Source organism: Erpetoichthys calabaricus, chromosome 5 (genome assembly GCF_900747795.2).
Source record: "Erpetoichthys calabaricus chromosome 5, fErpCal1.3, whole genome shotgun sequence".
NCBI classification, from domain to species: Eukaryota; Metazoa; Chordata; class Cladistia; order Polypteriformes; family Polypteridae; genus Erpetoichthys; species Erpetoichthys calabaricus.
The window spans coordinates 109,005,914-109,027,568 of NC_041398.2; positions in this window are offsets into that span (position 1 = coordinate 109,005,914).

The following is a 21,655-nucleotide window of genomic DNA, read 5'->3' on the forward strand; positions in this document are numbered from 1 at the left end:
TTTCTTATTTCGCGGGTGGCTCTGGAACGCAACCCCCGCGATGGAGGAGGGATTACTGTAACTATTTGTTGCTATGACGGCAGTTATCCATATTACTAACCGAGAATGGTAAACCGGAAGGCACAGACGCAGGTCTCGGTAAACCGGAAGGCATGGACGCAGGTACACGGCGATGGGACCATGAGACATAGTGCACAGGCACCTACAGCGCACGTCTCATAAACCGCAAGCGAAGTCTGTTCCACCGCAAACGAAGGAGTCGCGGCCCAAAAACGAAAGAGCTCAACTGACGTGAATGAGAAATGAAGCAACAATGCGCCCATAGCTAACAACTAACGACACAACCACACAAAAAAGAGGATTCTGCGCTGCACCCTAGAGTCAAACGTAAGAGGCTACGGAGGGCCCACAGGTCCACAAAGATAGTACGGAAGGCTCATGAAAGTACAAAAGGCGCATGCGCCTACAACACGCTTCTGAACTAAACGGCCACACTACACAGCATGGTCCACGCACTTCTAACACACCTACGGAGGCCCCACAGGTCCACAAAGATAGTACGGAAGGCGCGTGAAAGTACGAAAGGCGCATGCGCCTACAACGCACTTCTGAACTAAACGTCCACACTACACAGCATGGTCCGGGTAATAAGAATAAACGAACTCTCCGTATTAAATGTATGGCATCCTCACACGTCCAAACCATATAGCATATGTGAATCACATTACAGTGATGCATTATTAACAGTACAACCACAAAAAACACTCCGTATTAACAGTAAGTGCAATTATCCATATTATTAACAGTAGACAATGGATAACTAATGGAGTCACGGTCACGGCTCCAAAACGATCCAGCTCAACTAACGGAGTTACAAAAGCGAGCCCACGTGGATAAAAACAATAGACGTGGGCGCCTACAACGTGCGTCTGAAACTGCGTAAGCAAAGCAGGCACAAAAGCTGGGGTATCACCTTGGTAACCCCATGTACTTCTGAAACTGTGAGAGGAGAATAGCACGACTTTAAAGACAGGAGTCCAATGCAGAATTATTAACTGCTGATGATGTAGATCGTTTTGTCTATGCTGAAATTCCAAACAGAGAAACCTATCCTGACCTTATTAAAAGGATTCAGCATATTGGGACTCGCAAGATTACAAATATTGTTTTTACAGAAGTTCTGAAATAAAAGTGAAACTAATGAAATAACAACAATTCAAAGAAAAAAAATCTTAAAAGTGTGTATCCGGAAAACCAAACACGGGGATTGGCGAGCGAAGCGAGCAGGGGGCAAAGCCCCCTAGTTTACTTATAGACTAGCCAGTTTATGATTTGGCCTACTGATTCACCAACACTAGTTCTGAATAAAAAGAACAAGTACAGGTAATAAGTAACTTTTTCAAAATGCTTCCCTAGCACTCAGCTATTTTGGTCTTGTGTGGACCAAAAAAAAACTTCTAAATGGAAAAAAGTTTTTAAAATCCCTTCATGGCTTCTTAGCAGCAACCAAAAAAATAACATTTATAGGAGCAAAATTTGTCAACTCTTAATTTACTCTCACACCCCAGTAACACAAAACACTCAGCACTTCTTCCACTTCCATCAGCATGTCAGAAAATCTCAGTCTTTAATTTCAGTCCAGAAGAACTAAAGAATTTTAAAAGGTGAGAGTCTAAAGGGTTCAGTATTTTTCAAATCAAAGTTATTTTCACACAATCATGGTATATTTGAATTTGCCACATAAAATAGTGTGTTCTAATATTCTAAAATGAAGCTTTTTTTTTTCTTTTTTTTAATACCTTGTCTGTTCTTGCACCTTGCAATACAGCTTATGGTAACCCAGGTCCATGTATGAAAAAAGGTTTTAAACTTACCAAATATGTCAATTTTTTCAAGGCGAGAATGCTTTCAGATATGCACAAACATATATCCACATTGTTTAATTTTTTAAACTCCATTCTAAAGCAAACTATTAGCAATATTTGGCCATTTTTAAAGAAAACTCTCTGCACCTCATTGTAGTGAAATTCTCTCCCTTCATGATAACATTTCATCCCCTATGTCAAAGTTTCATCTAGCTCATGTTGTGAATGTCGGACCTGTTGTTTTCATTTTAAGAATCCACTACTTTCAGGTACATTTTCTTTCAGGATGTAGAAAAATATGCTGTTTATTAGACCCTTATAAGAATAGATGTCCTCTGAGTAAGGTATGTCATTTGGACCAGAACTTGCTACAGGACATACAGTTAGGTCCATAAATATTTGGACAGAGACAACTTTTTTCTAATTTTGGTTCTGTACATTACCACAATGAATTTTAAATGAAACAACTCAAATGCAGTTGAAGTACAGACTTTCAGCTTTAATTCAGTGGGGTGAACAAAACGATTGCATAAAAATGTGAGGCAACTAAAGCATTTTTTTAACACAATCCCTTCATTTCAGGGGCTCAAAAGTAATTGGACAAATTAAATAACTGGAAATAAAATGTTCATTTGTAATACTTGGTTGAAACCCCTTTGCTGGCAATGACAGCCTGAAGTCTTAAACTCATGGACATCACCAGATGCTGGGTTTCCTCCTTTTTAATGCTCTGCCAGGCCTTTACTGCAGCGGCTTTCAGTTGCTGTTTGTTTGTGGGCCTTTCTGTCTGAAGTTTAGTCTTCAACAAGTGAAATGCATGCTCAATTGGGTTAAGATCAGGTGACTGACTTGGCCATTCAAGAATTTTCCACTTCTTTGCTTTAATAAACTCCTGGGTTGCTTTGGCTGTATGTTTTGGGTCATTGTCCATCTGTATCATGAAACGCCGCCCAATCAATTTGACTGCATTTAGCTGGATTTGAGCAGACAGTATGTCTCTGAACACCTCTGAATTAATTCGGCTGCTTCTGTCCTGTGTCGCATCATCAATAAACACTAGTGTCCCAGTGCTACTGGCAGACATGCACGCCCAAGCCATCACACTGCCTCCACCGTGTTTTACAGATGATGTGGTATGCTTTGGATAATGAGCTGTTCCATGCCTTTTCCATACTTTTTTCTTGCCATCATTCTGGTAGAGGTTGATTTTGGTTTCATCTGTCCAAAGAATGTTTTTCCAGAACTGTGCTGGCTTTTTTAGATGTTCTTTAGCAAAGTCCAATCTAGCCTTTCTATTCTTGAGGCTTATGAGTGGCTTGCACCTTGCAGTGCACCCTCTGTATTTACTTTCATGCAGTCTTCTCTTTATGGTAGACTTGGATATCGATACGCCTACCCCCTTGAGAGTGTTGTTCACTTGGTTAGCTGTTGTGAAGGGGTTTCTCTTCATCATGGAAATGATTCTGCGATCATCCATCACTGTTGTTTTCCGTGGACATCCAGGTCTTTTTGTGTTGCTGAGTTCACCAGTGCTTGCTTTCTTTCTCAGGATGTACCAAACCGTAGATTTTGCCACTCGTAATATATAGCAATTTCTCAGATGTGTTTTTTCTGTTTTCGCAGCTTAAGGATGGCTTCTTTCACCTGCATGGAGAGCTCCTTTGACCGCATGTTGTCTGTTCACAGCAAAATCTTCCACATGCAAGCACCACACCTCAAATCAACTCCAGGCCTTTTATCTGCTTTATTGATAATGACATAACGACGGACTTCCCACACCTGTCCATGAAATAGCCTTTGAGTCAATTGTCCAATTACTTTTGAGCCCCTGAAATGAAGGGATTGTGTTAAAAAAATGCTTTAGTTGCCTCACATTTTTATGCAATCGTTTTGTTCACCCCACTGAATTAAAGCTGAAAGTCTGCACTTCAACTCCATCTGAGTTGTTTCATTTAAAATTCATTGTGGTAATGTGCAGAACCAAAATTAGAAAAAAGTTGTCTCTGTCCAAATATTTATGGACCTAACTGTAGCTCCTAAAATGACCTGCACAGAGAACAACCATTACGTTAACAGACTAAGGCTTTGAAATGGCCTTTGAGTGCCTTTTTTTTTTTTTTTTTTTTTTTTTTGAGCCACTGTGCACTTGTTTTTTGTTACTTTGAATTAAACAAAGTTGCCTGGTTGGCACCCCAACTATTCCCCTGGACTGCAACTTTCTCTGGTAATTATTATATACAGTACATACCATTGAAATAAATTAGTTAACCTACAATGGTAATAATAACACAATATTATATTATAAAGAAATCAAATGTTCCTCAGTATAAGCCCATCACATAAAGCAAGAATATGTACAGTCTATAATTTAAGGGTAGAAACTGTTCCTTCTAAAAGCCTAATTGATCATTCATAATAAAAACGATTTGGCTGAGATTAGCTCTGGGGTTGTATAGTGACAAAGAAAGCCATCTGTCTCCATCTGTATTTTTAGCCAAGTCAAAAAAACTACTCACTAAAAAAATCTGCCAAGTAATAATATGGTACTTGACTAAACACTATAAAATCAGAATGCATCCGGAAACATAGTGACAGGTATAAGAATAAATCCTAAAAACAAAAGAGCTGATTCATATCTATATATAGGATCTTGTTACTAGAAAGAGACAAAAGTACAAACAAATTGCTTTGTTCTCTTTTTATCAGAAAGCTGGCATAAATATTCTCTTAGCTATTTTCAAAGTAAATTTGAGCTGTGTGTCAAAAGTATATTTTTAAAATCTTTATGATGATAATTATATGATGTTCTTTATGAATATGATGATCTTTATCATCATTTCAGTCCAAAACACAATACCAATACCACATATAATACAAGGAAATATGTATTTTATTTCTTCATGTGCCCACTATATATACATTTCTTGAATATGAAATTTATTGCTTTGCCCTTAAATAAGGGATCACATTTTAACCCTCAGTTCTTAAACAATTATGGAATACATTCAATCATTCAGTTATGGAATAGAACCAGGTAAATACTTGTAGTATGCATCCTTTTTGGTTGGCTGAGTGTGAGTAGGATTGTTACTGTTAGATTGCTTCATGTTGCAGATTTCTAAACTGAAATGTGAGACATACGGAGAGCTGACAGTTTTTTTTTTTTCCATTCCTAACATTGCTCTTAGCTGATCTTTACTATTGTAAAAGTCTAAGGTCAGCAAATAGGGCCTATGCAGTATAAGTGTGATATATTATTATTCTCTTTTGAGATATATTTGATTAGGTTTCATTTTTTGATGTGTCAGCATATAGTTCAACACTTTCAATAGGCTACTGAAGTATAAAAACATTGAGATGCTATAAATGGAATCCTTATTTTTTTTATCTCTCATAAACATTATTCAGTTCTACTGAATACTGAAATATAGTACTGCTCTATGCCTCAGTGTCATGTGTAGATAAAAATAAAATTTTTGTATTATTTTTATTATTATTATTATTATTATTATTATTGTGTATTTGGTGACACCTTTATCCAAGGTTACTTTCAAAAACAAGATACATTATAATTGTTGATGGATATTTTTTACAATTGTAGTGACTTGATGACAAAGTGAGGAACATGGAGGAACTGAACTGGCAAACTTGTGGTTTAAAGTCTAGTGCCTTACTGACTACAATAATGTAGCTTAACACAAAAAATGAATGTTAACATAATCATTATTACTACAGGTATGTACCTTAATGTGTAATTAGTGATTATGGATTGGATGGCACTTTACACTTGTACTTAGTCCAAGGCTAAAATCACTCACACTAACTACTAAATAATGACATACTAATATAATAAAGTATTTGCTTTGAATAATACTACATTAAATACTGTACATAATGTCAAGTCCAGACAAGTTTTACCTTCAAGTTTATTGTAACATATGGTGGATTCAGAAAGAATTCAGACCGCATCACTTTCACTACTTTACTTGCTTGTTTTTTGTCCTGGCATGCAATGTGAACTGTGGGGCCTTATATACACAATAAAGTGCATTATAAACGATGTCCAATCAATTCAATTTATTTCTCCAATCAAGTTCTAGACACATATCAAGAATAATTAAAGCAAATAGGATATACCTGATCACAATTTAGATTGTCACAACAAAGGATCTGAATACTTCAATGAATGAGAGATTTCAGTTTTTTATCTTGATAAATTTGTAAACATTTCCAAAAACATGTTTTCACTTTCTCAATAAGGGTTACCGAGTGTGGATTGATTGACAAAAATGGCAAATTTGTCAATTTATAATCAAATCTGCAACACAATAAAGTGTGCAGAAAGTGAAGGGGTCTGAATACTTTCTGAATCCTCTGAATACAAGGGTACAGTGAAATCCTTACTTACTGTTCTGACCATCATGCACCACATTACCACATCCTGGCACTGTTATCAGCAGGCATGGCTAATTACATGGAAATCACATGAATTCCTCCTTTCCCAAAAGTGATATGCTCAAAACATAGCTCCAAAATGTCAGATACAGAGAAAAATTATTGTAATAAACATAATGAATTATTTTTATTATTATTATTATTATTATTGCTCAAAAATGAGTCTTCGCTCTCAACTTCATGGTAAGAGCTTGAACACTGAACCAATCCCCCCTGCAACCTTCTGACAACCGTTCAGCTTTCATTTAGTTCAAATTAATCTGGTGTCTTAGAGAAGGGGTGTTGCAGCACCCTTATGCAAATATGATTCATACATAAGCAGGAACTACAAACTCAAGAAAGCCGACACACAACAACAACATTTATTTATATAGCACATTTTCATACAAATGATGCAGCTGAAAATGCTTTACAGGATGAAGAAAGAGAAAAAGGATAAAATTAGGCAATATTAATTAACATAGAATAAAAGTAAGGTCCGATGGCCAGGGAGGACATTAAAAACAAAAAAACTCCAGACAGCTGGAGAAAAAAAAAAAATCTGTAGGGGTTCCAAGGCCATGAGACTGCCCAGCCCCCTCTAGGCATTCTACCTAAAATAAATGACCTTAATCAGTCCTCATGGTATTCAGGGTTCACATGGAAAAAGTTGATGATGGTCATGTGGACTTCTGGCCTTCAATCCATCAATGTAGGGACATCATGGTGCTTTGATCAGGTGATGGTGGCGCAGATCACCACCACAGAAAACCGGAAAAAGAACAGCCACTGAACCCGCCTCCGCCAATACCATTTCCAAGGGATGAGCCGAGCAATTGACAATACTCATGCATTGCAAGGAGTAGGTGCAAATGTTTAGAAGTGCTTTTATTGAAACAATCCTGAAATCAGAACATGGTTCAAAAGTTCAGTGCAATGTTCAATAAATAAATAAACCAATAAAAAGTGAATTGGTGGAGATTAAAACCAATCCAATAAATAAGCCATTAAATGAGGTTAAAAACAGCTGTCTTTAGAAACATGAGTCCCTTAAAATGGCCGTCTCCTCAGCTTATCCTGATGAGACCTTACAGCTAAGGAGACAGGAACCGCCATCCTTCTACAGGTCTGGGTCCCTGACACTCCACCACTATAACAGGGTGCCCCAATCCAGACCCAAGGCATGGGTTCCTAAAGGCCATTGTGCTCTCAAAGGGGCTCCCAGTTCGAGCCTCAACGACCCCCGCTGCCTTCCTGGACTTAATTGGCGAGGCACTTGAATAGACTGGTTACCCCAGCTCCCTCAGTCGCTCAGTCGGAGCGATTCTCCACAACAGCCCCTGAGTAGTGGCCAGATGCTACCTTAAGGGCTTTTCTAGAGAGCTGCCTGCCTCCTTGTTCACGCTGTCTCGCAACTGCACTGGCTCTCTCTCCCATCTTTGTGCCTGTTTCTCTTTCCTTCATTTAACCTCTGTTCTGTTCTCGTCTCTCCCCTTTCTGATCCTGCGCTCCCCTTTAATAGGCTGGGGAGCGGTTGCAGGTGCTATCGCCTGAATGCCGCCCTGGGCTGATAATGAGCTAGCAAGGTAACGTATGGATGACCGACCTCTTTGCAGAAACCCAGAGACGTGCTGTCATCTCAGCAGATCACTCGCACCTGCTCCCAAAGGCGTCCCACCCCAGCATAAGTGTGTCCATTATTTATTTATTCAAAAACAGGCCCCTGTATCTTAGGCAGCAGACCTGCCCTTCCACAAAGATTGATGGCCATTCCACTTCTGACTTCACTTCTATTGTCTGTCTGCAACCCAACATAACCAGAAGTTTGGCCATCTTTGACTCCCATCTGAAAAGAAAATCTACTTAGTCTTTATAAAAAGATTAATCCTTTTTTGATTTGATTTATTTTCATTATACAGGATCTGCCTCTTATTTTACACATTAAAATATTTAATGCCTCATTAACAGAGTAGTGTGAGTTATTTCCATTTAATAGGTTATTTTAGATACTATTATTTAGACTATATGGTCTATTTAACCATATTTTCACTCACTTATAGCCATCATTGCCTGTAAAAAGGTAAAAGGACAGTAAAGTTTAGTTATTGTGTTTTGCGTCATTATCTTATCTTGTTCATTGACATTAGTATTGCATTGCTTATTAATGCTAATTTACTATAGCACTGTTGTGATCACAATCAATGTTCATACAGTGGTGTGAAAAACTATTTGCCCCCTTCCTGATTTCTTATTCTTTTGCATGTTTGTCACACAAAATGTTTCTGATCATCAAACACATTTAACCATTAGTCAAATATAACACAAGTAAACACAAAATGCAGTTTGTAAATGGTGGTTTTTATTATTTAGGGAGAAAAAAAAATCCAAACCTACATGGCCCTGTGTGAAAAAGTAATTGCCCCCTGAACCTAATAACTGGTTGGGCCACCCTTAGCAGCAATAACTGCAATCAAGCGTTTGCGATAACTTGCATTGAGTCTTTTACAGCGCTCTGGAGGAATTTTGGCCCACTCATCTTTGCAAAATTGTTGTAATTCAGCTTTATTTGAGGGTTTTCTAGCATGAACCGCCTTTTTAAGGTCATGCCATAGCATCTCAATTGGATTCAGGTCAGGACTTTGACTAGGCCACTCCAAAGTCTTCATTTTGTTTTTCTTCAGCCATTCAGAGGTGGATTTGCTGGTGTGTTTTGGGTCATTGTCCTGTTGCAGCACCCAAGATCGCTTCAGCTTGAGTTGACGAACAGATGGCCGGACATTCTCCTTCAGGATTTTTTGGTAGACAGTAGAATTCATGGTTCCATCTATCACAGCAAGCCTTCCAGGTCCTGAAGCAGCAAAACAACCCCAGACCATCACACTACCACCACCATATTTTACTGTTGGTATGATGTTCTTTTTCTGAAATGCTGTGTTCCTTTTACGCCAGATGTAACGGGACATTTGCCTTCCAAAAAGTTCAACTTTTGACTCATCAGTCCACAAGGTATTTTCCCAAAAGTCTTGGCAATCATTGAGATGTTTCTTAGCAAAATTGAGACGAGCCCTAATGTTCTTTTTGCTTAACAGTGGTTTGCGTCTTGGAAATCTGCCATGCAGGCCGTTTTTTCCCAGTCTCTTTCTTATGGTGGAGTCGTGAACACTGACCTTAATTGAGGCAAGTGAGGCCTGCAGTTCTTTAGACGTTGTCCTGGGGTCTTTTGTGACCTCTCGGATGAGTCATCTCTGCGCTCTTGGGGTAAATTTGGTCGGCCGGCCACTCCTGGGAAGGTTCACCACTGTTCCATGTTTTTGCCATTTGTGGATAATGGCTCTCACTGTGGTTCGCTGGAGTCCCAAAGCTTTAGAAATGGCTTTATAACCTTTACCAGACTGATAGATCTCAATTACTTCTGTTCTCATTTGTTCCTGAATTTCTTTGGATCTTGGCATGATGTCTAGCTTTTGAGGTGCTTTTGGTCTACTTCTCTGTGTCAGGCAGCTCCTATTTAAGTGATTTCTTGATTGAAACAGGTGTGGCAGTAATCAGGCCTGGGGGTGGCTACGGAAATTGAACTCAGGTGTGATACACCACAGTTAGGTTATTTTTTAACAAGGGGGCAATTACTTTTTCACACAGGGCCATGTAGGTTTGGATTTTTTTTCTCCCTAAATAATAAAAACCATCATTTAAAAACTGCATTTTGTGTTTACTTGTGTTATATTTGACTAATGGTTAAATGTGTTTGATGATCAGAAACATTTTGTGTGACAAACATGCAAAAGAATAAGAAATCAGGAAGGGGGCAAATAGTTTTTCACACCACTGTATATACTGTGTCAGCACGTTTGTGTATGAATCATGCTGGTAAAGTCCATAACAGTCAGTCTACAGCCCCATGAGCATTGGGTTGTGACCAAAAGAATGAGATCTTGAGTACAGGTGGCTGAAATGAGGTTACTATACAGACTGTTTTGCAGAGGAATTGTTCCTTCTTCAAATCAAGTGATCAAGTGAGCTGTCTTTGGTGGTTTGGGCATGTACTGTAGTTAGGTTGACCCCTAAGATCTTTACCAAGGTAGCCTTGCCAGGAGCGGCCAACTAGCAGACAGTCATGGGTAGACCCAGTATGCATTGGAAGCAAACCCAGAAAACACTAAATAGATTATATCTCTAGACTGGTTTTGGAATTTCAGATAATGCCACACAAAAGTTTGGAGAAAGTTATTCAGGATACGTTTTGCTCTGTCTAGGTCAACATATCTCCACCACAACTCGCATCTGGAAAAAATGATGAAAGTAAAGTGCAATTAAGTCACTTGTGTTTTATGTTCATTACTAGATTTAATAAAGTACAAATGTTAATAATATAATTTTTAAAAGTATTCTTAATAAAGGTACACAATAAGAATTTAGCACATGATAGAGTAACACATTGAATCTTCTCTAATCATGGAATTGTTTAATAGTAATAGTAACAGTTAATCACATCTTCTAGAATCATTGTATTGTTTTAATAGAGCTGTAATAGTAGAACCTTTAGGATAAGCCTTTATCTCCAAGGTCAAAAATCTGTGGAATAATCTGCCAAATAAAGTAAGGAAGCCCACATCTGTCTTGGCACAATCCCCACTTTAGTCTAATCTAAATAGAAATGCTGATTAGGTTTTTGTTACTGCAACTATGTTTATTGTCTATTTGTTATTTGTTCTTTTTTCAGTGCCCTGTTCTGACATTTGTAGCCAAGAGTTACTTTACAAAGCTTCTTCCCCTGTTCATGTAATCCAACAGCAAAGTGATTTTGCACCGCAACAGATATCTTCTTTTAATTCAGTTTAACCAGTTATGGACTTCAACATGAGCATATAAAATTGTGGAATGTCTAGAGGACAGAATACTGTGAGCTTGCACAGATTGACACAACTGTGACTTTGCTTGTCATGGGCTGTGAAGGCCTCTGAAGTTTATTTCTCCTTGTATCCTGTGAACTGGAGTTTTTTTCCTTCGTGTGTTAACTGGTGAGATTTTAATACTTAGGTAAACAGGACTTTGTATCAGCATGACTTTTTATATTTAGATAGATAGATAGATAGATAGATAGATAGATAGATAGATAGATAGATAGATAGATAGATAGATAGATAGATACTTTATTAATCCCAATGGGAAATTCACATTCTTCAGCAGCAGCATACTGATACAATAAATAATATTAAATTAAAGAATGATAATAATACAGGTGAAAAAAACAGACAATAACTATGTATAATGTTAAATATTAACGTTTACCCCCCCTGGTGGAATTAAAGAGTCGCATAGTTTGGGGGAGGAACGATCTCCTCAATCTGTCTGTGGAGCAGGACAGTGACAGCAGTCTGTCACTGAAGCTGCTCTTCTGTCTGGAGATGACATTATTTAGTGGATGCAGTGGATTCTCCATAATTGATAGGAGCCTGCTGAGCGCCCTTCGCTCTGCCACAGATGTTAAACTGTCCAGCTTCATTATTATTATTATTATTATTATTATTATTATTTAACTAATATAAATACATTGATTTTGCTTTACCTTGGTATAGTATGTATGTTTGTAAAAGCTGTAAGGTAACATTGTATGCATAGTTGTTTCTATGTTTTTAAAGTTGTGTAGGTGCTTTGGACTGCATGCAGTGAAGAGAACTATACAAGTATAAAATGAATTGAGCAAAATTGTCCTGTCATTTTCTAACCTACTTAATCCAGAAACAGGGTCCCGGAGGGGCTGGAGCTTATCCCAGCCAGCGTAGAGTGCAAGGCAGGAACAAACCCAGTCCACCGCAGGGCAAACACAAACACATATCCACACACCAAACACGCACCAGGGCCAATCTAGGGTTGCCAATTCACCTAACCTGCATGTCTTTGGACAGTGGGTAGTAATTGGAGCACCCAGATGTAATCCACACAGACAGAGGGAGAACATGCAAACTCTGCACAGGGAGGACCCAGGACACAAACCTTGGTCTTCTTACTGTGAGGCAGCAGTGCTACCACTGTGCCACCCGAATTGAGAAAATTAAATAGTATAAAGGATATCAAATTGCAGTTTCGAGCTTAAGTCCATGAAAACATTTAATCATCCTTTCAAGTAATAGCCATGTAAAAGCAGCAGTTTTTAATTATAAAAGTAAACAGTTCATTACAGTTTGTCTGACTTTAATAAAGTATCATTTTAATTTGGAGAAATGTCAGTGTCCAGGACTGGCTTTCTAACAGTTTTATGAGCTGCTATTACTGTAGGAAGAAGTTAAAAATAGATAATTAAAGCTGTTAATCATTCTAAGTGACTTTATCCATGGGACTTTCAGAGCATGCTTACTAGCATGTAAAATCATTAATAGATCTTGATGTTCCAAAGTCTCAACATCTTGTCCAGCAGAATTACAATACTAACATCTTCACATGTTTCATGATTGAGTTTTAATAAGTACAAATTCTATAGTGAGCATCGTGAATTGAGATCATCACATCTGGGCTCCCTGAAACACTTTGTGATTTTTGCACGTTGCATCTCTTTTTTGAGTTTTCACTCTTTCCCAAGCAAGGTAGAGGGAGCGGGTAAATTGCTTGTCAAAAGTCAGTGAGATATTTTCAATATCATGAAACGCAGTAAAGCGTGTAGTCAGTATTTTAAATCCGATAATTTGTATATAGCAGTAGCAGGTGGTATGAAAATCCTCAAGAGCAGATCTGTTCCCACACTTTTTGTGTGGCATAAGCAGCATAATAATGTTTAAAGGTACTGTAGCTTTATATTATATCATACTTTTACAGAAATATGTGCATGTATTGTTAGTGTATTTGTGTATGCTCATAATAAACAATGCTTTTTTAAGTTGCATGGCCATCATTCAGGGTTGCCTGTATTGTTATACTCTGTCATTTACATTTCAATGCCTGTTGACATATGTCAATCAAACATGTCAATTATGCTATGGTATGTCAAAACGTATTTGTGATGTTTTAGTTGTGCTTAATAATAATGTGGCACAATTGCATCTATGCTTTTATGTAATTGTGGCAAAATGTAACAGAACGGGTCAGTGAGCTTTCTATTATTGAACACTTAATTGGTGCCTGGAGTATATTTATTAAACCTCCATTAAAAGAAGTTTGATGAATTACAAGAGGCTGCAGGCACCATAAATGGGAATGCCAGTTTTATGCACATTTTGTCGTCCTAGGTCAATTGTTCAATCATTCTGAGGCATTTATTTAATTGAACATTTGATTTTGCTGCAGAGAAAAAACTGAAAAGAAACTTTTTGTGTGCTATGACATTCTCTCTGCAAGAATCACATATGAACTCAACAGTATCAACAAACATTATATCTTCATTAAACCATCATTACATTCATTTCTTGAGTTCAGGTTGCAGAAGCCGCTGCCCTAAGTTACACCTTAAGTTAATTTCCTTATAGGTTTTCAATGTATTGGTATCAGTCTTTCCAAAACTGAATTTTGAATCAAGCCCTTCAAAAATTTTAAAATGTATGGCAGAAGATGCCTGCTATTAGTTTTCAAATAATTATTTAAAAGCTTATAATTCCATAACCTTGTATCAATCAAATGCACGAACTTTCACCTTACAGTTCCAGGGATTCCTGTATTTATAGACATTATATATATATATATATAGTGACAGATAGGGGGCGCTGTCACTCCCTTGAACCCTCGGACACCACGCCAGACACCAGATAAAAGTCCAATAATACTTTTTATTCGGACTATAATGTGCACAAAGCACTCTCCACTCCACTATACTCATAAATACACCAATACACAATAAACAATCAATCCTCCACTCTCCCAGACGTGTTGCCACCCTTCCACCCAGCTCAGCTCAACGTCTGGGATCTCCCACAGTCCTTTTATAGTCCTTGACCCGGAAGTGTTTCTCTCTTTGTCCATGTGACTGTTAACACTTCCGGGTCAGATAAAAACTCCTTTTCTTCAACCCGGAAGCACGTCATTTCCTCTGTCCACGTGATTAGGATGAACGTCCGGGTTGTAGTGAAAATAATCCTTGTTCCTCCCTGCAGTGTCCTCTAGTGGCCCCCATGGTATCCAGCAGGGCTGTGGATAAAAACTCCATTGTCCAGGATTCCCTGCTGGCCTTCAGGGCACCTCCATGCTGCAGGGAGAGCTCCACCTGGCGGCCTGGGGGTATTGGCCGGGATGAACAGCCGGCCATATATTACAATATATTGTAAGAAGACGCTATATAGAGCCCAACCCAACACAGATTGGACACGGGAGGCACGTGTAAAATGAATAAACTACTTTTTATGACCCACAGGCAATACACAGTCCCAAATAAAGCACACCAAGCACTCTGCTTCTCTCACTGGCACCACCACTCCTCCTCAGCAAGCTTTGTCCTCCTCCAACCGACTCTGGCCCCTGAGTACTGGTTGCTGACTCCTTTTATAGTTCAACCGGAAGTGCTCCAGGTGTTAGATCACCAAGTTCCAGCTGCACTTCTGGGTGTGATGAATATGCTGCCCACACGGGCTCGGGAGTCCCAAACACAGCACCCCCTGGTGGTGCCAGTGGGACCCAACAGGGCTGCACCCAACTCCAGTTCCCAGGGAGCCCTGTGGGAACCTGAGTCACTGCTGTACCCCTGGGGGGTGGCCATCAAGCATCCAGGGGGAGGTACTGCAGTTTCTAGGGCTGTTCCCCCTGAATATAGTGTGCCGGGGCTTCCCGGCTGGGCATGGACGGCAGCTGCCTGCCACAATATATAATATTTACTGTACTTTATTATATCTTATTAGGGTACCTCAAAATCATTTGCCTGATTTTATGTAACTCTAAGGAGACGTGGGTCAGTCAGATATTAAGGACTGAATAAGTACACCTTATGAAATGAGAAAAAAAAAACAATAAATTGTTAATTTTTACTCACTACTTAAGAAACCAAATAAAACTGTTAAAAGCTAACCAACTGTAAATCAAATAAAAAGCTTGGGACATTATTACTTTTATTTAAAAAAATTCTATTAATAATATATTTCAGTATCAGGAACTTACATTAGTCTACATAAAGAATGTGACAATAATGACTATTAACCTATAAAACTGAACTGACATGGCTGAGTTAAGTTGCTGCTAAAATTAATTTTCTGAAGTCCAGCATCTACTGCAGCATCACCACAGAATTTCAGCGTGTGAACACCTTCCAGTCATGTGGAGTCCTTGGGGGTTTGGGACCACCTAATTAACACTTTGGACATCCTGAAAACTTGAAAATCAAAATGTTACAATCATGTTATGATGCTATAAATTGATGAGACAGATGAGAATGTTATGTTGCAAATGTTTTGAGAAGACCTTTAGATGTAGGCTGCACAGGCAGAGAATGTGAGAATAGAATAGAAACTATTTCAGTTAAAAAGCTTTAAAGTACTGTTTACTCACATTTGTTGTTTTTTGAGGCACTTGCATAACATTTCAGAGGTTGGGGCACTGAAAGTACAGAAATAACAATTGTGCGTGGTGTCACCCTTTTGCATTCTGGTGCTCAATAGAATTATACACATTCAGCAAAACTATAAATGCTTTGCCAACAAGGTCATTTCATATAAAAATCTGTAAGCACACCTTCCACAGAGCATGCAGATAGTGAGTGATGCATAGTCTTCTTCTTCTTTCGGCAGCTCCCGTTAGGGGTTGCCATAGCAGATCATCTTCTTCCATATCTTTCTGTCCTCTGCATCTTGTTCTGTTACACCCATCACCTGCATGTCCTCTCTCACCACATCCATAAACCTTCACTTAGGCCTTCCTCTTTTCCTCTTCTCTGGCAGCTCTATCCTTAGCATCCTTCTCCCAATATACCCAGCATTTCTCCTCTGCACATGTCCAACCAACGCAATCTTGCCTCTCTGACTTTGTCTCCCAACCGTCCAACCTGAGCTGACCCTCTAATGCAGGGGTGTCGAACTCCAGGCCTGGAGGGCCGCAGTGGCTGCAGGTTTTCATTTTGACCCTTTTCCTAATCAGTGACTAGTTTTCAATACTAATTAACTCCTTTTCCCTTCATTTCAATAGCCCAGTTTTTAAGGATTCAGTCCTCTGAATTGATTTGTTTCTTCATTAAATGGCAGCCAAACAGAAATTAGACATGAAACGAGCCAACAGATGACCAGCTAAACTGGGATTTCAAACTCCAACCAATTTCACTCCACCCAGTCTCTTAATGAGAATCTGATTCTTGCTGTTAATTAAGCCCGTTATTTAATTCAACGGCTTGTTGCTGCTCTCATTCTGCCACAACAGACATTTCCAGATCTGTTGATTTTTCTGTTTTTTCTGTCATATAATAATATGGTGGCTAGTTTGACGTCTCATTATTGTTTGGCTACTAATTAAGGAAAAAGAGACAATTATGGGGCCTGAGCAAGTTAATTAAAACTAAAGCAAAAGAAGTTAATCAGCAGTAAAAACGGCTCACTAATGAAGAAGATGGTTAGAATGAAAACATGCAGCCACTGCGGCCCTCGAGGACCGGAGTTCGACACCTGTGCTCTAATGTACTTATTTCTCATTCTGTCCATCCTTGTCATACCCAGTGCAAATCTTAGCATCTTTAACTCTGCCACCTCCAGCTCTGTCTCCTGCTTTCTGGTCACTGCCACCATCTCCAACCCATATAACATAGCTGGTCCGTCCTGTAGACCTTCCCTTTCACTCTTGCTGATACCCGTCTGTCACAAATTACTCCTGACACTCTTCTCCACCCATTCCACCCTGCCTGCACTCTCTTTTTCACCTGTCTTCCACAATCCCCATTACTCTGTACTGTTGATCCCAAGTATTTAAACTCATCCACCTTGCCAACTCTACTCCCTGCATCCTCACCATTCCACTGACCCCCCCTCTCATTTACACACATGTATTCTGTCTTGTTCCTACTGACCTTCATTCCTCTCCTCTCTAGAGCATATCTCCACCTCTCCAGGGTCTCCACAACCTGCTCCATACCTCATAGAAAAGTCCAATAAAGTCTAATATTGAGAAAGAAAAGACATACTCCAAACTCTTGGGGGTGTAGTGCTACTGTATGAAGAACTGGTCAAAATTTAGGAATAGTATTATACATAGTGTGTTAGATTACATAAACAACTGAGCCTTGTAATACTGCATGCAGTGAGAAACAGTGTGTAAAACTTTATTTGAAAAATATATATGAGAATATATAGGAAAGCAAGAATTTGAAGGGTTTGAAAATGTTATGAGAATCTCTTACATAGTCTCTTCTACTTGGTCATGAAATTGGAACATCTGCTACTGATAAAAAATCTTAACAATTCATGTTTCTTTTAACAACAATAAAAGCTGATAAATGCCCTTACCCTGACCAAATCACATCTTCCCCATAAGCTCCTTCATTCCCACACAAATTCAGGACAATATACATTATCAGAACAAGGGCAGCAAAGCTGGTGAACATTACCTTACATTCATTCATTAAAATTATCAGAGATTAATATTAGTGTTATGGAAAATATAAAACAAACTTGACAGTCGCATTGATGACTTCTACTACCCATTTGTATTCTGAACAATCTGTTTCATCGTTAATAAAAAGAAAATAAAACAGAAAAAAGATAGCTGAACTCAACCATGCAGTCCATGCAGGCCGTCATGCATTTTAAAAGTGTTGAAAAATGCACATACTATAATCTTCCATTTAAAATGTTGCAACAAAAAATAAATAATTGAAGAGTCATTATTATGACATTGTAATACCAATGAATAGCATAAATAAACACAACATACAGTACAAGAAAGCGTGTTGCGTAAACATTAAATCCACATTTGCTATGTAATCATTTTGTAAAGTTTTACATGAGCCATTAACTGATTGACTCATAGCATGCTGATGGTGTACTGGTCACAGTTCCAGAATCCTGGCTTCAAATTCTAGTCCAGTCCCAGTGGACACTAAACATTGAAATGGTGTGCTTCACTCCACAGCACCTTATATGATAAAATATATTTGGGTATTCACAAGTAATTAACGATACAATTTAATTCCTTCATCACGTAACATATAACTTTCACAGACTTTAAATAAAATAAACTGTGCATTTTACATCTGTTTAATAATACACTCATTATTAATGTTAGTAAATGGCAGTATTAAACTTACCAAGCTACACGATGACATAAGTTTGGCCCCTTCATTTTAAACAGTTAAAAAATGGAACTGGTTTTGTCCAGTTCTATAGAATCTGCCTAAGAATTAATTCTTCCTACACATCTTCACCTGTTATTTCCATAATTACAAACTTTGCGATCATTCCATGATTGCCCTGTCCCCAGGTTATCTTGTTGCTAATAAATGGTCCATACTTCTGTACCTTTCTCTTCCTGCATGTTCTTTTGGGTGTGGAGGACTGCCACAAGGACTTCTCCCATAACAGTACCTAATGCATGCTACTTTTGTGCTCATACTTGCATATTTAACTGTATTTGCATTTATAGCACACTTGGCTTCTAACTGAAAATACAATGCTGAATATTTAAATTAAATTGGATATTATTGCCAAAATACAACTTTGTGTCTTGATGGACTGCTGTATTTGTCAGCTTCTGTAACTATAGTCTACAATACCAAGAGGAACCTCCATCGGCCCTGGTGTGTATTCACCGCTATATAAAAATATTTCATACATTTTTAGTGTGACTTTGGAAATGTATTTTCCCAAATGTATGTGAAATTATGTTAATCCTATCCACTAGACAAAAAAGTCAGTGACATTTCATCATGCTTTGCAATGTCTTCAAAGAATCTTTATGGGATTCAGTCCAGACTCTGGCACAAACACCACTCCTGGGACATTGATCAAGAAGAAAATGGAAAATCTACAGAGGAAAAAAAAAAGCAACATTAATTCTGTATGTGCACTGTGTCAGTTCAAAAGCATAGCTGACAGCAGAATGTGTGTTCAGTTAAAGTCATTTGTATTTCTCTTTTTTGTGTTTGCTCTAAATATTATGGACTGCCATAGTATACCTTTCCTGTTACATGCTATAAACTAACCTTGTTATTTTGACACAGTGACGTTTTATTCGGCATAAAATAATCTTCTATCTGTGTTTATAATGGCTGCATTACAATTTTAAATCTATCTTTATATTGGAAAAATAAAATGACTAAAAGCTGAGTACAATACTAAAAGTTTCCAAGAACGACCAGAGAGATATATAATAAGACTGTCTATGCAAGAGATCCCCCAAAAAGGAACTCTTATTTAAAGCAGCTGTGAGAAAAGGCCAAAGAGGACTGGCACACACTGCTCCACTCTACCAGGCAGCAGATATTCCTCCTAGCAAGCAGATAGCCCATGCACCAATATAGACAAATGATTAATAGAAAATAAATTATTCCAGAGAAACCTTGGAATTGTATTGGAAACTCTTGATACTGAAAGTGAGTCCAGGACTGGGCCCATAAGGTAATCATGCATTAATTAATCTCCAGAAGTAAAACACTAATTCTGAAATTGAAGATGAGGAGATCAATGGCATCAAGGAAGACAGCTTGTAGGAGAAGCAGAATTTGGAGACACAGAACTGTTTTCTGGCTTAAGCAACCCAAGTAACCATTTGCAGTCCCCTGGCCCCTGGGGTTGTTCCAGCCCATACTGTACTAATAGTGTCTCAACACATTGGCAGTGTACAGTACTGTAGTCAGAATAACAGAATTCCAATGGTGCTCTTATTGTTTTTCAGAGAAGAATTGTGCTACAAATGTCTTTATTTAGGTTTCAGGCAAATCAGGTAGAATGTATATCATCATGACAGTGCCCGAAAATGTGACTAGGCCTACAAACTTAAATTAAACTTGTCAGTTTCCTGGAAAGGTAATGGAAAATTGACCTTTAATAGTAACAAAATAATGTATTAAATATTGTATGTATTGTATTATGGTGGCCATTTACTTTGCATAAAATTGCTAAAATATACTTCTTTATCACTATTATAGGGTGGCACGTTGGTGCACTGGTAGTGCTGCTGCCTCTCAGTAAGGAAACAAACGTCCTGGATCCTTCCTGTGTGGAGCTTGCATGTTCTCCTCATATTTGTGTGAATTTTCACTGGGTGCTCCCGTTTCCTTCTAAATTGGCCCTGGTAAGTGTATGTGTGTGTTTGATCTGCAGTGGACTGGTGCCCTGTCCTGACATTGTCCCTGCCTTGTGCTCTATGCTTGCTGGAATAGGCTCCAATGGCCCTGCTTGGGATGAAATGGGTTAAAACATGGATGAATTACTATTTATTTAAAATGTTGTTAAAAGTCAGAAAACTGGAGAAATTTAACTTTTAGCCATCATTTAAAACAAAAATGTTGACATATTCACAGTTTTTAATGTTCTAAATGAAACTACTACAGGAGGTCAATTATTTAGCCTCAGTGTCACATTGATATGAATTGTTATTAAACTTAAAAAAAAGTTTAAAAGACTGGAGTGTGTTACAATGAAACAGCATTCTTTCAAGAACAGAGAGAGAAGAAAGAATAAAAATGAGGAGGAAGTATTTCCAGTAGCAGAGGTAAGATACAGTATTCACAACCCTCACCCAATTGCCCCTTTTATACTGCCATCAGGGTTTGATTTTCAGTTTTGAGCAGGCCGGCTAACTCATTTTTATGTTAGAACTGTTAATGTGTGCTCTTTTGCTATTGGAGTATCTTAGTTATCATGAAACTAACAACTGACAAACTGTTCTTGAACAATATTAATGAGGGTATGTGTTTAGGAGAAGACAAACCAATTGGACTATTCCAGTTCTTTAAAATTATTCACCTGTTATTGTACAGATTCTCTCAACAATAACAGCCTCATCAAAGAAGCATATAAACAGATGCAAAATACTTTGGTCCAAGCCCACACAAGCTCACCAGTGGGTTTGGTCGTATTTAGCAATGTGTTTTATTGTGTTTGAAATTTCTATTACAATCCAACTATAGATAAAGAGAGTTTCTCAGAAATTTTTTCTGAAAAAAACATTTGGGAGAGCTAAGATATTAATAAAAAATGTTGTTTACTATTACTGTTTACTACAGCAACATAAAAATGTTTTTTTACCTTAATTGTTGTCTTTGTAAAGTCTAAAGAAATATCTATTTCACTTCTAGGTTGAATTTATCAGGTTATTTTTAACCAGTTACTTTTTCATATCTCTCTATTATAAAAAAAAATCTTGCAACGCGACGTGATCTTTGGAATAGAGATCTTCTGAAGAGACAGAGAGACAGAGACACTTTCACGTCCCGGACAAAACTTGCTAATATGTCTTAAAAATAC